General features: G+C 46.3%; 1 protein-coding gene across 7 annotated transcripts in view; it reads left to right on the top strand.

Moving 5' to 3' along the window:
• ZBTB38 (zinc finger and BTB domain containing 38) overlaps positions 1-17706 on the top strand; it is a 93804-nt gene that overhangs the window by 31006 nt on the left and 45092 nt on the right. Inside the window, exon 1 of one of the 7 annotated variants that reach the window (XM_063915630.1) lies at positions 14731-14824. The exons of the other annotated variants lie outside the window; for them this stretch is intronic. The gene's annotated coding sequence lies outside the window, so the exon portion shown is untranslated. Of the gene's footprint in view, positions 1-14730; positions 14825-17706 lie in introns of those variants that run through there. 7 annotated transcript variants of the gene reach the window in all.

The raw sequence follows: 17706 nt of genomic DNA, 5'->3' as shown, positions 1-17706 counted from the left end.
GACAACCAATCAGCACTGAAGTAACATCTATAATTTGCATACTATAAAATGATAGAGCTGCTGATTGGTTGATGGGTAAATTTCTCCACTGGCTCACTTCTCCGCTCTTATCACTGCTTAGTAAATGTACCCCTCAATGTCTTACCGACATCCTCTCAATAACTAACATCCAATACTGCCAGACTAAGGGGTACATTTACTAAGCAGTGATAAGAGCGGAGAAGTGAGCCAGTGGAGAAATTTCCCCATCAACCAATCAGCAGCTCTGTATCATTTTATAGTATGCAAATTATAGATGTTACTTCAGTGCTGATTGGTTGATGGGGAAATTTCTCCAGTGGCTCACTTCTCCACTCTTATCACTGCTTAGTAAATGTACCCCTAAATTACTAATGCCCATCCTTTGAATGAGACAGCTATCTCTGTGGCTTAAGCTGGGTACACACTACACAAGGGGCTGATTCAGATTCAGCATGGAACGCATCTATGATGCATTGACATGTTAAAGCCCTTTTACAGTGTGCGCACGTGCAGAAGCCGCTCTGCGCATGGGCACACAGTGAAATGCAACGGCATCTCATATATGCAAACGCCTTTGCCTGATTGACAGGCAGGGGCGTTCGCAGGGTGGGAGGGGGTGTCGCGTCAGAGTTTCGGGGGCGACATTGGGGGGCATGTCCAGACCATTTGCGGGGCAGGCCGCAGCGTGACGTCACACGCAGCCACTGTGACACAAAAGATGGTGGGTAAAGGTCTGCCTTCGCAGCTACACTGCGCAGGCAGGGAACTACCCTTATCATGCGAGTGCTTCGCCGCTGAACAAAGCGTTCGCATGATAGCGGGGGGGGGCCTGGCATGTGGGGCAGATTTGCCCTGTGCTGAGCGCCCCCCGGCCCCCCATGTCAGTGTAAAGGGGTTGTAGTTGTGCAAATTTTCGCACAATTACAAGTTACAACTAGAGATGCTTAATTAGGCCCAATGTGTGTACCCAGCAACATCGACCGGACCCGGAAGGGGGGAGGCAGCATCTGCAAGTGCACACACACTTGCTGATATTGCTGATGCCGGCAGCAGTGGAGTGACAGCTTGGGGAATGTAGTACGGCCATTGCTAGCGATGTCTTGCATCAGCCCTAGCTGAGGGAGAATGACGCTGACGACGTGTGGGAGCACGCGTTGTCAGTGACATAGCAGGTACATATTAGCCAATGCACCTGATATGTTGGACCGATCCGCCGGATCGGATGACATATCGTCTAGTGTGTACCCAGCTTTACTCCATAATATCAGCTGCCACTTAACCAGTCATCTCTGCCTCCTCCTTGTACTTTGTTCCTTGCATTTTTCTTGTGGTTACCTGGCAGTGATATGCTGTCTTGGGAACTCCCACATTTTATAGGGTTTATTTATTTATTTATTTATTTATACCCCTTTCACACCGCCAGTCCAGATCCCACCCGGGAATTGGAAACAGGTCCTTCCCGGGTGGGATCCGGCATTGGATGTCGATGCGGGCTTCCCCGACCCGGAAATATGCCGGGCGGGTTGCCACAGCAGCGGGGGGCGGAGCCGGCTGCGGGGGTGGAGGCGGAGTTGGTGCTGGGAGATGAGATCATATCCGCGCCGCCTCTTCCTGTTATAGTAAACGGGTCCCGGGTCGCATCGACCCGGGAGCCCGTTTACGCTGCCATTGACCCGGTATTCAACCCGGGTATAACACTGCTTTATTCCCGGATTGAATTGCCGGATCAGGCGAACAGGGATTTCCGACATGGCGTTTTCACACTGCACGCTGACCCGTGTCGACCCGGCAGTATGCTGGGTCGATACCGGGTTATTTGTGCGGTGTGAAAGGGGTATTAGTTAGTTAGTTAGTTAGTTAGTTAGTTAGTTAGCTAGTTATTTATTTGCTGGACTGGGAATTTCAGGGGGAAAAGGGGATAGTAAGGAAATCCAGGAAGAAGTGTTAAGTGCAGAGACATTTCTAATTCTGGCACTGACGAGAAGTCTTATACTTAGATCACTGCATAGTCGACTCTATGGCATATTGGAACCCCACCATGCTGCTAGGCGGAGGCCTAGTGGCAGAAAATCTGTCACGATCATTGCACTGTAGGAAGACAGTGACAAAGCAGTAAGCATGTGACAGTCACACATTCTGCATACACTGAGTAGTAATATCTGTCATCTCTCAACAGGGTTGGGGGATTGGGAGGGTATATCCAGACATATACTTATCTAGACAAATTAGCGCCTGGTCCTTTCACAGAGGTAATCTCTCGTCGGGAATATGAAAAATACAATAAGGAGACCAATGTGTAGTGGTTTCTTGACAACAACCATGGAATGTAGTTGGTAATAGTGATTTAATTCTGTTGCTGAGCAGTAGGGCTAGCGTACCTCACTTACAATGTAAGTGATATATCTGTACCCATAAAGGTGTCTTTTATCTTCTTAAACATGAGTCAGTGTAATAATTCAGAATATATTCACGCTCACATTCAACACACCTCACTTACACAACAGAGGGGATGGTGAATCATATAAAGGTATCTTTCCGTAGAAAACTTGTGCGTACCATTAACTCACAATTAAAATGGTGTTGATCCTCATCCAAAGATATATTTAAGTCCCAAAAAGGTCCAAAGAGAAGTGTTTGTATGGTTGATATCGTATTAATATACACAATGAGACAAACACATAAAAACAGAATATTAAAAGCATATAAAAAGTATTGTCCGGGGGAGGTGGCTGCCAGTAGGGGAAGTTGGACCAAAATTTTGTTTAAGCAGGTGTCTGGTAAACCAGCCCATATAAAACCAAATATTCCACAAATAGTGAACAAATTAGGTCCTACCTTCCTCCAGTAAAGTTAGGGTAAAGCCATTCTCTGGAGCCCAAACATTGTCCGGCACACCCGCCGCGTCACCTGGCACCAGAAATCTGAATCTGGCCAAAGGAAGTATTGAAAGGTGGGGTACAGGGCACGGATCTGGAGGAAGGTAGGAAGGCTCTCTGTCAGTAGTCTATACACTGTAGGGGCCGTAAGGAGAGGTATATGTGTAGCACCTATGGACACTGCAAGATAAAGAGCCTTTATTATCACTATGCTGTGAGATTTCCAGCTAGAACATTCTCTCTGTGCACAGAGTTATAAAACTGCAGCGCTGTAGTCGCAAGTGAACCATCATAATCAACATTAAAGTGATTAATATTTGCTGCTATATGGACAAATCCTTGAATTAGCCTCATGGGGAGCGGTGTTTTATACAAAAGCTCATACTATATAGCACTTTATATGTTGTGGGTTTTTAATATGTTTTCTGTCCAGTCGACTGTGAGGTATATGATATTATTATTTTAATAAATTGAATTTGTGTTTTTTAATACTTTACAAGCGCGTGTGTCATTGAATTCTTTCTGAACCTAAATTAGTATGATTTACTTAATGGAATTATTTTTGCAGAATTTCTCTTTGTCTTTGTGTAGAGGTGCTGTGAAAAATTGCTGATACTGTAGTGCACCATGATTCAAAATAGTTTGGGAACCAACGCTTTTTTCCCCGTACAAACAAGATAATCACTTTGCTGGTAGACATCTAATAGTACAGTGATGGCAAATATGTAATTTCAGGCAAGCCATATTTCAAAAAGAACATAGGTACACAGTACATTACTTATATATTTTCATAGCTGCCCATCTCTACTATAAGTGAAGTCAAGGGATCTTTAAATATATGCGATTGACCTTTGCCTTATAGATTTGAGACACAATGTGCCATTAATAGCAGCATGGTACCTTAGAAAATTATATGATTATGTGCTATGTAAATAATATGACTTGAGGATGGAGCATGGTATGGCGACTATATTTGTAGTCCCTACTGTAGTGTTCTGTGTGCAAATCACCTCAGGACTCTGGAGCATACTCTCCTACCCTCCCGGATCGGATCGTCCGGGAGGCTCCTGAAAATCGGGTGTCGCTCCCAGCCCCCCAAAAAGGTAGCCAAGTCCCCTGGATGCAGCCTCACTCCCGCAGCCCCCTCCCCCTTTACAGTGGGCGGTCCAAGGAGGCCGATGACGCAATTTGCACAGAATAGCGTCATCGTAATCCCACCCCCACTATTCAATGCCTGTAATCAGGGCATTGAATAGCGGGAGCGGGGCCACGATGACGCAATCATGCATCCACGACCTGAACTACCCACCCGTGACGAGGCCACGTCCCCTGTAATGCTGACCCGAATGCCCCTCCCACATGTTGCAATCGGAAATTTGTCAAGCCTGCTCTGGAGAGCTGCAGAAGTGTGGGCCTAATTCAGATCTGATTGCTAGGCAGCGATTTTTACAGTCCTGCGATCAGATAGTCGCCGCCTACAGGGGAAGGGGAAAACGCTGTGCAAGTGTGCGATCGCTTCGTTAGCAGAGACTGCACAAAAAGCAGTTTGTGCAGTCTCTGCGCAGCCCAGGACTTACTCAGCCCCTGCGATTGAATACTCCTGATCAGGGGCCAGAGCTGACGTCAGACACCCTCACGGAAAACGGTCCGTTGCCACCTACAAACAGCCTCTTCCTGTCAATCTCCTTGCAAATAGCAGTGCGACTCAGACGCATGCGCAGTTCAGTTCGGGTTGGGTTGTGGGTTAGCATCCTAGTGGTCGTGATGCCAGCAATTATGTGACCGACACCTGTATCCCAACAACACTCGGAATCCCGGCGCTGGAACACCATCCGCCGATATCCCAAAGGTAAGTATCAGGGCGAAGGTTAGGGCCGAGGGGTGAGGGTGTTAGGCACTAGAGGGGAGGCACTAGAGGGGTAGTCACCCCCCTCCTTTCCCCCCCCCCCCCCCTTCCAAATTAATTACCCCATCCCTTGCCGGCATTTTCAAAGTCAGGATACCAGTGTCGGCCACATGACTGTCGGCATTCCGGCCGCCGGGATCGGGTATAACACCCATGTACATATACAGATGGTGATTTTCTTTTAGCCTAGTAGAGGAAACCTGATAGAAAAATGCAGCGCTGTCACTGAGACCTGAGACTTGCCTAGCACACAGGAAATTATCCACTGCTGTTAGGCAACAACTTTGAGCTGCTTTTTTATCTGCATGTCATCCCTTAAAATCACCAGAAAAATTCTAAATATTAAGTATAACAAATATTCAGCAGTGGAAAATCACCCAGAAATCAGTCATGAAAATAAGCGCAGCAATTTTCCACTGTGGCTAAAAACCACAGCTGAAAAATGGCTAGTGTGACAGCACCCTAAAGTACAGGGTAATATCACAAAGTACAGGGAAATGCTATTAATGTGAATGCAATTGTTACAAAAAAAACCCCAACAAATTCCCATACTGTATTTCACAAAAAAAATGGTTAGTTTTGCTGTGTATATGATGGATGCTTTAAAAACACAGGCAGACTCCCACAAAGTCCTGCACAGTATGCAACTTTCAGGCTATTAAATTTCACCCCTGGAATTATTATACACTGTTCATATACCTGATACAAAAATATATGAGATTCTATACATCATAACAAGCACCGGGATGACTGCTTATATCCGTTCATTCACAAAACCTCCCCACTATTTTTCGACATGTAAATGAAAATATCTTTAAAGTTTAAAGGAACTGTCATAGAACATAACGACCAGCCTAAGAATAAACCAATTTGAAACTCACTAGTCAGTTTGTTCTGAGAACACAGGAAGTGGGTCAGTCCTATTCTGCAGAGCTGAGCTCAGCCGTTTGGGCACAGGCCAAGGGCCTAATTCAGAGCTGACCGCTGTGCTGCAAATTTGCAGAGGTCTGTGATCAGAGAGTCACCGCCAGGAAGAGTGAAAACTCGCCCCGTGGAAGTGTGCGAATGCATTTCTATACTTCTACAGTGTGATGAGAACAGGTTGATCTAGGACGGAGCTGACGTCACACACCCGCCCTAAACGCTTGGGAACACCTGCGTTTTTCCTAACACTCCTTGAAAACGTCCAGTTACCATCCACAAATATCCTCTTCCTCTTAATCACCCTGCGAACGTCTGTTTGGCGACGTGCCTGCGCATTGCGGTGCAAACGCAGTCATTCGATAATTGCCCGCTGTGCGGATTCGCACAACAGTGATCAGGTCTGAATCAGGCCCCAATTTCCTAGTTTCTCTTATTCAGGCCTGGTTCATGGTAAACACTAACCAAGGGTGCTTTGTTATTTATTTACAGTTGTTTATATGTCGCACACATATTCTGCAGCGCTTTACTGAGACTATTTAGTCACTCACTTCAGTCCCTGCCCAGTGTAGTTTACAATCAATTTTCCCTAGCTCATGTACACACAAATATACACATTTTTTTGTTATTATTATTATTTATTAACAGTTTTTATATAGTGCAGTAAATTCCGTTGCGCTTTACAATTGGAAATAACAATGATATAACAAACTTGGTAATAACAAACAGTCATAGAGGTAGGAAGGTCCTGCTTGCAAGCTTACAATCTATAGGGAAACATGGATACACAAGGATAGGTGCTATCTATTGCATAGTTGTCCACCAGATTGCAGAGGTTCTTGGTGGGCTGTATGATATGGTCACACAGCAATGATGAACCGGGGTTGGGAGGAAGGGAAAGTGAAGAATGAGAAGACATGTGAGGATATGTGTGGACTGTGCAGAGTGGATGCAATTTGATAGGAAAGTTTATGAAAGTTATGTGAGCGGTTCTGGATTTTGATACGCTTGCCTAAAGAGGTGAGTTTTCAGGGAAAGGTGAGTTTTCAGAGGAGAGTCTTATTATACATGGTAGGCCATTCCACAGAGTGGGTGCAGCCCGATGAAAGTCCTGCAATCGTGAGTGGGAGCGAGTAATGAGTATGGATGAGAGACGCAGGTCTTGTGAAGAGCGGAGAGGTCGGGTTGGGAGATATTTTGAGATAAGCGAAGAGTTAATGGCCTTATGTGTGAGTAAAAGTATTTTATATTGAATACGGTAGAATACAGATAACCAATGGAGGGACTGACAGAATGGATCTGCAGACGATGAACGTCTAGTGAGGAAGATAAGCCTCGCCTCTGCATTCAGAATGGATTGTAGTGGTGAGAGTCTCGTTTTGGGAAGACCAGTTAGGAGACTATTGCAATAATCAATGCGGGAGATAAGGAGAGCATGGATTAGTTTTAGCAGTGTCTTGTGTAAGGTATGGTCGTATTTTGGATATGTTTTTTAGATGCATGTAACATGATTTTGAGACAGATTGAATGTAGGGAACAAAGGACAGATCAAAGTCAAGGATGACACCTAGGCAGCGAGCTTGTTGGGTAGGGTTGATTGTCGATTTTTCAATAGTGATAGAGATATCAGGTTGGTACCTACTATTGGCCAGCGGAAATATAATAAACTCTGTTTTTGAAATATTAAGTTTGAGGTGGTAAGATGTTTTTCAGAAGCCAATTAAGTTTTTGAATTGTGGTAGGAAACCAGATTGACCACCGTAAACCCATGCAAATACAGTAACAACATACAAACTCTACATCAATAGGGACTTGGTGGGACCCAAAACCACAGTGCTGTGAGGCTGCAATATAATCATTGTGCCACCATGATGCTGTAATAATGTATTAATAGCACACAGGGGAGGATTAATTGCTTGCGCCGGTAGCTGTCAGTGCCAGGCGACTGACGGAGCAACTTAATTGTTGCTCTGTTTGGGCGCGAACAGCTGGCGGCTTTTCTTCTCTCAGCTCCCCTTACCACCACACCCACCCCCTCCAAGGGGAGCAGAAATGGCACTTTTTGTGTCGCGTCCACCAATTTAGTCGGGTTTTACCCTGCTAAACCCGGCACTGCAGGGTGCGACGAATGCAATAAAACAATGGATGCCCAATTGAATCACCCCTTTAGACCATATAACTGTACTGGAGTACTGTATATCTGTATAACTATCAAAGAGACACATTAGGCAGGTGCAGATGGTATCCGGTCTTTAGTTCGACAGCACATAGGTCGACACTCATTAGGTCGACCACTATTGGTCGACATGCATTAGGTCGACATGGTCTTTAGCTCGACATGGTCACTAGTTCGACATGGCAAAGGTCGACACATAAAAGGTAGACACGATTTTTCACATTTTTCTTTTAATTTTTTTTACATTTTCATTCTTTACGATCCACGTGGACTATGATTGGGAATAGTAACCTGTGCCGAGAGCAGCAGTAGCGGAGCGATGCACCTTGCCTGAGCCATGCTAGGGGATACGGTGCATTAATTGGGGTCCCCAGTCACTTTACGAAGAAAACGACACCACAAAAAATGCAAAAACTCATGTCGTCCTTTTCTCATGTTGACCTTTTTTTCATGTTGACCTAATGACAGTGTCGACGTGGTCACTGTCGACCAATAGTGGTTGACCTAATGACTGTCGACCTAGTTACTGTTGACCAAACAATCCACACCCGGAGCAGATAATGGCCCTCATTCCGAGTTGATCGGTCGCAAGGCGAATTTAGCAGAGTTACACACGCTAAGCCGCCGCCTACTGGGAGTGAATCTTAGCTTCTTAAAATTGCGACCGATGTATTCGCAATATTGCGATTACTAACTACTTAGCAGTTTCAGAGTAGCTTCAGACTTACTCTGCCTGTGCGATCAGTTCAGTGCTTGTCGTTCCTGGTTGACGTCACAAACACACCCAGCGTTCGCCCAGGCACTCCCACCGTTTCTCCGGCCACTCCTGCGTTTTTTCTGGAAACGGTAGCGTTTTCAGCCACACGCCCCTGAAACGCTGTGTTTCCGCCCAGTAACACCCATTTCCTGTCAATCACATTACGATCGCCGGAGCGATGAAAAAGCCGTGAGTAAAATTACTTTCTACATAGCAAAGTTACTTGGCGCAGTCGCAGTGCGAACATTGCGCATGCGTACTAAGCGGATTTTCATTGCGATGCGATGAAAAATACCGAGCGAACAACTCGGAATGAGGGCCAATAAGAATTTACTTACCGATAATTCTATTTCTCGGAGTCCGTAGTGGATGCTGGGGTTCCTGAAAGGACCATGGGGAATAGCGGCTCCGCAGGAGACAGGGCACAAAAAGTAAAGCTTTTCCAGATCAGGTGGTGTGCACTGGCTCCTCCCCCTATGACCCTCCTCCAGACTCCAGTTAGGTACTGTGCCCGGACGAGCGTACACAATAAGGGAGGATTTTGAATCCCGGGTAAGACTCATACCAGCCACACCAATCACACCGTACAACTTGTGATCTAAACCCAGTTAACAGTATGATAACAGAGGAGCCTCTGAAAGATGGCTCCCTAAACAATAACCCGAATTAGTTAACAATAACTATGTACAAGTATTGCAGATAATCCGCACTTGGGATGGGCGCCCAGCATCCACTACGGACTCCGAGAAATAGAATTATCGGTAAGTAAATTCTTATTTTCTCTATCGTCCTAGTGGATGCTGGGGTTCCTGAAAGGACCATGGGGATTATACCAAAGCTCCCAAACGGGCGGGAGAGTGCGGATGACTCTGCAGCACCGAATGAGAGAACTCCAGGTCCTCTTTTGCCAGGGTATCAAATTTGTAGAATTTTACAAACGTGTTCTCCCCTGACCACGTAGCTGCTCGGCAGAGTTGTAATGCCGAGACCCCTCGGGCAGCCGCCCAAGATGAGCCCACCTTCCTTGTGGAATGGGCCTTAACAGATTTAGGCTGTGGCAGGCCTGCCACAGAATGTGCAAGTTGAATTGTGTTACAAATCCAACGAGCAATCGACTGCTTAGAAGCAGGCGCACCCAACTTGTTGGGTGCATACCGTATAAACAGCGAGTCAGATTTTCTGACTCCAGCCGTCCTTGAAATGTATATTTTTAAAGCTCTGACAACGTCCAACAACTTGGAGTCCTCCAAGTCGCTTGTAGCCGCAGGCACTACAATAGGCTGGTTCAGGTGAAACGCTGATACCACCTTAGGGAGAAAATGCGGACGCGTCCGCAGCTCTGCCCTATCCGAATGGAAAATTAAATAAGGGCTTTTATAAGATAAAGCCGCCAGTTCAGATACTCTCCTGGCGGAAGCCAGGGCCAGTAACATAGTCACTTTCCATGTGAGATATTTCAAATCCACATTTTTTAGTGGTTCAAACCAATGGGATTTGAGGAAATCTAAAACTACATTTAGATCCCACGGTGCCACCGGAGGCACCACAGGAGGCTGTATATGCAGTACTCCTTTGACAAAAGTCTGGACCTCAGGGACTGAGGCCAATTCTTTTTGGAAGAATATTGACAGGGCCGAAATTTGAACCTTAATAGATCCCAATTTGAGACCCATAGACAATCCTGATTGCAGGAAATGTAGGAAACGACCCAGTTGAAATTCCTCCGTCGGAGCACTCCGATCCTCGCACCACGCAACATATTTCCGCCAAATGCGGTGATAATGCTTCGCGGTGACTTCCTTTCTTGCATTAATCAAGGTAGGAATGACTTCTTCTGGAATGCCTTTTCCTTCTTACTCCGCTTTGCCGTATGATTCTCAATACCTTTGGTATGAGAGGCAGAGGAGGAAACACATACACCGACTGGTACACCCAAGGTGTTACCAGCGCGTCCACAGCTATTGCCTGCGGATCTCTTGACCTGGCGCAATACCTGTCCAGTTTTTTGTTGAGGCGAGACGCCATCATGTCCACCATTGGTCTTTCCCAACGGTTTATTATCATGTGGAAAACTTCTGGATGAAGTCCCCACTCTCCCGGGTGAAGATCGTGTCTGCTGAGGAAGTCTGCTTCCCAGTTGTCCACGCCCGGGATGAACACTGCTGACAGTGCTATCACGTGATTCTCCGCCCAGCGAAGGATCCTGGCAGCTTCTGCCATTGCACTCCTGCTTCTTGTGCCGCCCTGTCTGTTTACATGGGCGACTGCCGTGATGTTGTCCGACTGGATCAACACCGGTCTTCCTTGAAGCAGAGGTTCCGCCTGGCTTAGAGCATTGTAGATTGCTCTTAGTTCCAGAATGTTTATGTGAAGAGACTTTTCCAGGCTCGACCACACTCCCTGGAAGTTTCTTCCTTGTGTGACTGCTCCCCAGCCTCTCAGGCTGGCGTCCGTGGTCACCAGGATCCAATCCTGTATGCCGAATCTGCGGCCCTCCAATAGATGAGCCCTCTGCAACCACCACAGAAGAGATACCCTTGTCCTTGGAGACAGGGTTATCCGCAGGTGCATCTGAAGATGCGACCCTGACCATTTGTCCAACAGATCCCTTTGGAAAATTCTTGCATGGAATCTGCCGAATGGAATTGCTTCGTAAGAAGCCACCATTTTTCCCAGGACTCTTGTGCATTGATGTACAGACACCTTTCCTGGTTTTAGGAGGTTCCTGACCAGGTCGGATAACTCCTTGGCTTTTTCCTCGGGAAGAAAAACCTTTTTCTGAACCGTGTCCAGAATCATCCCTAGGAACAGCAGACGAGTTGTCGGCATTAATTGGGATTTTGGAATATTCAGAATCCATCCGTGCTGCTTTAGCACCTCTTGAGATAGTGCTAATCCCATCTCTAGCTGTTCTCTGGACCTTGCCCTTATTAGGAGATCGTCCAAGTATGGGATAATTAATACGCCTTTTCTTCGAAGAAGAATCATCATCTCGGCCATTACCTTTGTAAAGACCCGAGGTGCCGTGGACAAACCAAACGGCAGCGTCTGAAACTGATAGTGACAGTTTTGTACAACGAACCTGAGGTACCCCTGGTGTGAGGGGTAAATTGGAACGTGGAGATACGCATCCTTGATGTCCAAGGATACCATAAAGTCCCCTTCTTCCAGGTTCGCTATCACTGCTCTGAGTGACTCCATCTTGAACTTGAACTTCTTTATGTACAGGTTCAAGGACTTCAGATTTAGAATAGGCCTTACCGAGCCATCCGGCTTCGGTACCACAAATAGAGTGGAATAATACCCCTTCCCTTGTTGTAGAAGAGGTACCTTGACTATCACCTGCTGAGAGTACAGCTTGTGAATGGCTTCCAAAACCGTCTCCCTTTCGGAGGGGGACGTTGGTAAAGCAGACTTCAGGAAACGGCGAAGTGGATCTGTCTCTAATTCCAACCTGTACCCCTGAGATATTATCTGCAGGATCCAGGGATCTACCTGCGAGTGAGCCCACTGCGCGCTGTGATTTTTGAGACGACCGCCCACCGTCCCCGAGTCCGCTTGAGAAGCCCCAGCGTCATGCTGAGGCTTTTGTAGAAGCCGGGGAGGGCTTCTGTTCCTGGGAAGGAGCTGCCTGTTGCTGTCTCTTCCCTCGACCTCTGCCTCGTGGCAGATATGAATAGCCCTTTGCTCTCTTATTTTTAAAGGAACGAAAGGGCTGCGGTTGAAAAGTCGGTGCCTTTTTCTGTTGGGGAGTGACTTGAGGTAGAAAGGTGGATTTCCCGGCTGTAGCCGTGGCCACCAAATCTGATAGACAGACTCCAAATAACTCCTCCCCTTTATACGGCAAAACTTCCATATGCCGTTTTGAATCCGCATCGCCTGTCCACTGTCGCGTCCATAAAGCTCTTCTGGCCGAAATGGACATAGCACTTACCCGTGATGCCAGTGTGCAGATATCCCTCTGTGCATCACGCATATAAAGAAATGCATCCTTTATTTGTTCTAACGACAGTAAAATATTGTCCCTGTCCAGGGTATCAATATTTTCAATCAGGGACTCTGACCAAACTACCCCAGCACTGCACATCCAGGCAGTCGCTATAGCTGGTCGTAGTATAACACCTGCATGTGTGTATATACTTTTTTGGATATTTTCCATCCTCCTATCTGATGGATCTTTAAGTGCGGCCGTCTCAGGAGAGGGTAACGCCACTTGTTTAGATAAGCGTGTTAGCGCCTTGTCCACCCTAGGAGGTGTTTCCCAGCGCTCCCTAACCTCTGGCGGGAAAGGGTATAATGCCAATAATTTCTTTGAAATTATCAGCTTTTTATCAGGGGCAACCCACGCTTCATCACACACGTCATTTAATTCTTCTGATTCAGGAAAAACTATAGGTAGTTTTTTCACACCCCACATAATACCCTGTTTAGTGGTACCTGTAGTATCAGCTAAATGTAACGCCTCCTTCATTGCCAAAATCATATAACGTGTGGCCCTACTGGAAAATACGGTTGATTCGTCACCGTCACCACTGGAATCAGTGCCTGTGTCTGGGTCTGTGTCGACCGACTGAGGCAAAGGGCGTTTCACAGCCCCTGACGGTGTTTGAGGCGCCTGGACAGGCACTAATTGATTGTCCGGCCGCCTCATGTCGTCAAACGACTGCTTAAGTGAGTTGACGCTATCCCGTAATTCCACAAATAAAGGCATCCATTCTGGTGTCGACCCCCTAGGAGGTGACATCCCCATATTTGGCAATTGCTCCGCCTCCACAACAATATCGTCCTCATACATGTCGACACACACGTACCGACACACAGCAGACACACAGGGAATGCTCTACACGAAGACAGGACCCACTAGCCCTTTGGGGAGACAGAGGGAGAGTCTGCCAGCACACACCAAAAAAGCGCTATATATGACAGGGATAGCCTTATAATAAGTGCTCCCTTATAGCTGCTTTATATATATCAAAATATTGCCATTAAATTTGCCCCCCCTCTCTGTTTTACCCTGTTTCTGTAGTGCAGTGCAGGGGAGAGACCTGGGAGCCGTCCTGACCAGCGGAGCTGTGAGAGGAAATGGCGCCGTGTGCTGAGGAGATAGGCCCCGCCCCTTTTCCGGCGGGCTCGTCTCCCGCTATTTTGTGAATCCAGGCAGGGGTTAAATATCTCCATATAGCCTCTGGGGGCTATATGTGAGGTATTTTTAGCCTTTTAATAGGTTTTCATTTGCCTCCCAGGGCGCCCCCCCCCAGCGCCCTGCACCCTCAGTGACTGCGTGTGAAGTGTGCTGAGAGGAAAATGGCGCACAGCTGCAGTGCTGTGCGCTACCTTTAGAAGACTGCAGGAGTCTTCAGCCGCCGATTCTGGACCTCTTCTTACTTCAGCATCTGCAAGGGGGCCGGCGGCGCGGCTCCGGTGACCATCCAGGCTGTACCTGTGATCGTCCCTCTGGAGCTGATGTCCAGTAGCCAAGAAGCCAATCCATCCTGCACGCAGGTGAGTTCACTTCTTCTCCCCTCTGTCCCTCGTTGCAGTGATCCTGTTGCCAGCAGGAATCACTGTAAAATAAAAAACCTAAGCTAAACTTTCTCTAAGCAGCTCTTTATGAGAGCCACCTAGAATTGCACCCTTCTCGGCCGGGCACAAAAATCTAACTGGAGTCTGGAGGAGGGTCATAGGGGGAGGAGCCAGCGCACACCACCTGATCTGGAAAAGCTTTACTTTTTGTGCCCTGTCTCCTGCGGAGCCGCTATTCCCCATGGTCCTTTCAGGAACCCCAGCATCCACTAGGACGATAGAGAAAAGCTGTTTGCAGCCTATTAGATAGAGGGAAAGGAATGCGTTAACCATATATATTGCATGTGTTTGAACAAGCTGAGGCTATCCAGCTGCTGAGGAACTACAAGTCACAACCACCAGCTTTCATGCTGTGACAAGTAGTTGCTACATCTGGTACTAACTGGTGTAATATTTAGTCACATGATTGGGTATTCCGTCAGACATGTCAGTACCATTAGGTCACCGTACACTAAGGAGGGGCCACCCAGGCCGGGTGCAGTACTGCTTTTACAGCATGTACACGGGCGCCACCTGGTGGACGCTAACAGTACACCGTGCTCATATGCTCCTTGCAGCTTGTAAACATCACCGACTACACGGAGGTAAGTGTTCTCTCCCAGGAACATGGCCTAATCTGGATTATTGGGGCTCACAAGTTAACACAGTGCACAGGGTTACTATGTAAAGTATGTTTATTGCACTAGTTGATTGCAGAATCGTGTTTGTTATGGCTGTAGCAATGACTGCCCGTGCAGTTAGTACCAGTGCGGTAGACTAGATTTATGATGGGGGCATCGCAGCATCACAGTCAGGGCATGGCATATATTACACTACAATGAGAAGTTTAAGAAAAGAAAAAAAAAGAGGGCTGAATCAGTAAGACATATGTAGGGGCCTATCAGAAGTAAATGCCATCTTAAATAGGAAGTGTTTCTGCTTAATAGTGTTTGCTATTACTGCCTGGTGACTGCTACAACTTTACATACAAATGAGAACTGTCATCAGAAGCGCATGTTGCATAGATCTACATTACACTGCATCTAGAGCTAGTGGAATGATTTTATAGGCGGCAGTTTTTTGCATGACATTGTAATGGTAGTAAATATGGTAACCCATATAAGTAGGGTTATGGTTAGCAGGCCAGATCCCTAGCATGACTCCTAATAGGACCTCTGTCTGAGGCACAGTCCCTTAAACTCTTTATTTTATTATACCTCTTTTTTTTGTCCTACACATCTATATAGATTAATTCCAGATCCTATTGGTCTCCTAAGTGCAACATCATGGTTATCGGACGGTGTGATTTGTTGGTTTAGCATATTGTGGAGTTTGTAGTGAGCTGTGCATCACGGTGCTGTGAAAGTCTGAAGAGAGAGAGAGCATCTCACAATGCGAACACAGCAGGAAGCGCTATTCTGTCAGTGACCCTGTTGTCATTGTAAATATTGCAAGGGGTCTCGTGGTGGGATCCGGTCTGAAGATCGACAGTGTCTAGGTCGACAATGTTTAGGTCGACCACTATAGGTCGACAGTCACTAGGTCGACATGGATGGAAGGTCGACAGGGTTTCTAGGTCGACAGGTCTAAAGGTCGACATGAGTTTTTCACATTTTTTTTCTTTTTTTTTCTTTTTTTCATACTTAACGATCCACGTGGACTACGATTGAAACGGTAAAGTGTGCCGAGCGAAGCGAAGGCACCATGCCCGAAGCTTGTCGAGCGAAGCGAGCCATGCGAGGGGACGCGGTGCACTAATTTGGGATCCCGGTCACTCTACGAAGAAAACGACACCAAAAAAAAAAAAAAAAATCCTCAAGTCGACCTTTAGACCTGTCGACCTAGCACATGTCGACCTAGAAACCCTGTCGACCTTCCATCCATGTCGACCTAGTGACTGTCGACCTATAGTGGTCGACCTAAACATTGTCGACCTAGACACTGTCGATTTGATGAACCACACCCCTCGTGGTGACTGGAATATGTTTGTCATTTACTGCATAGGTATTATGTGTATTCTGAAGTAAATAATGACCCAGAGCTCGTAGATCACTAGACAAAGTAGGCACATGCCTAGGGAGTGCTTGTTATGGAGGCAGGCATTATAGAAAGTTTTTTTTTATTTTAATGTTACTGTATGTTTTCTACCTGGGTGGGGCAAGTTATGTGGAGAGAGATATAGGGACATGTACTAAGCACTGATAAAAGTTGTGAAGTGAGCCAGTGGAGAAGTTGCCCACTTGCTCACTTCTCTATTTTTATCACTGCTTAGTACATGTCCCCCATAGTACCAACTAACCAGCTCCTAACTGCAATTTTTCAAAGACAGCCTGTAACATAACAGGAGCTGATTGGATGGGACTTTATCTCCATCCACTTTATCTCTCTCCAAAGGTTAGTACATGTGGGTAAATGTATTATAGCGTCACGCATCGTGTCGCTATAACACTTCCTGCTTCGCCTCACTACCAAGACGAAGCAGGAAGGGACATCGACAAGATGTAAGAACATCTGGCCCGCTAAAGCTCGCTCCCCCCTTGAAATCGACAGCTGCAGGTGTCGGAACGGAAAGTGTAGCTGACTGTTCATACATTGCCCACGCATATCGGCCTGCTATCTTTTAGATAGCAGCGCCGATATGGACAGGGCTCCTGTCAGTTTGCACATTCCGCAGCCATCATACATGGGGGAGAAGCGGTATAGCGCACATAACGTGCTTTGACATCGCTTGATATTTCACATTGCGTGTGTTTTTCTCATATAGCAATTGTGTATGTTTTTAGGGCTTATTGCATTGGTAGATTTGATGGATCTAGATTTATCTTCCTGATAGACAAATGTGGTGTACAAGCACTTCTTTCCTGTTCTGTAGTTCATTTAATATTGGCATGTAGCATGTTTCAAAATCAGGATTGCCTCCATTTCTATGCAGTCTCCCACCTTCGTTATTTACATTTTTTACACAAGTGAAATCCTACTTCTGCAGGCCTCATTCATCCAAGAAAGTCTTATGTTCTCGGCCTATGAGCCAGTGCGAGGTTTACTCATTTCATAACATAACTCATCACTCAATGCAATCCCATTCATCTAGTCACATGTCTCTGCAGATGCTGACCTCATGTGAAGTCACAAGGCCATGTATGGGAATAGTGCTTTGTGTGTTGACTTTGTATTTGACTCACATTGTTCAGGCCAAAAAATGCAGTGACACATCTTCAATATCTGGGTCTACTCCAGAAATGAGGGCTAGTGTCAGCAGGGTCAGTGGATCAGGTTAACAAGAATCTGAAAAACAAAAACTTCAGACAAGGACACCTTGGGCCACTTAACAATTACATTTGTAGAATAATAATTGAAAATAAGAACTATAAACAGGCAGGACGGCCACATTGAGTTTACTGTTGCAGACAGAGATCAGTTTGCCAGTGAGAAAATAATATGAATAGTACTGTACTAATAATAATTGCATTTATTTCTCTAACGTCCT

This window comes from Pseudophryne corroboree, chromosome 4 (genome assembly GCF_028390025.1).
Source record: "Pseudophryne corroboree isolate aPseCor3 chromosome 4, aPseCor3.hap2, whole genome shotgun sequence".
NCBI lineage: Eukaryota > Metazoa > Chordata > Amphibia > Anura > Myobatrachidae > Pseudophryne > Pseudophryne corroboree.
The sequence above is the reverse complement of the archived record's forward strand: the minus strand, read 5'-3'. Positions and strand labels throughout refer to the sequence as shown.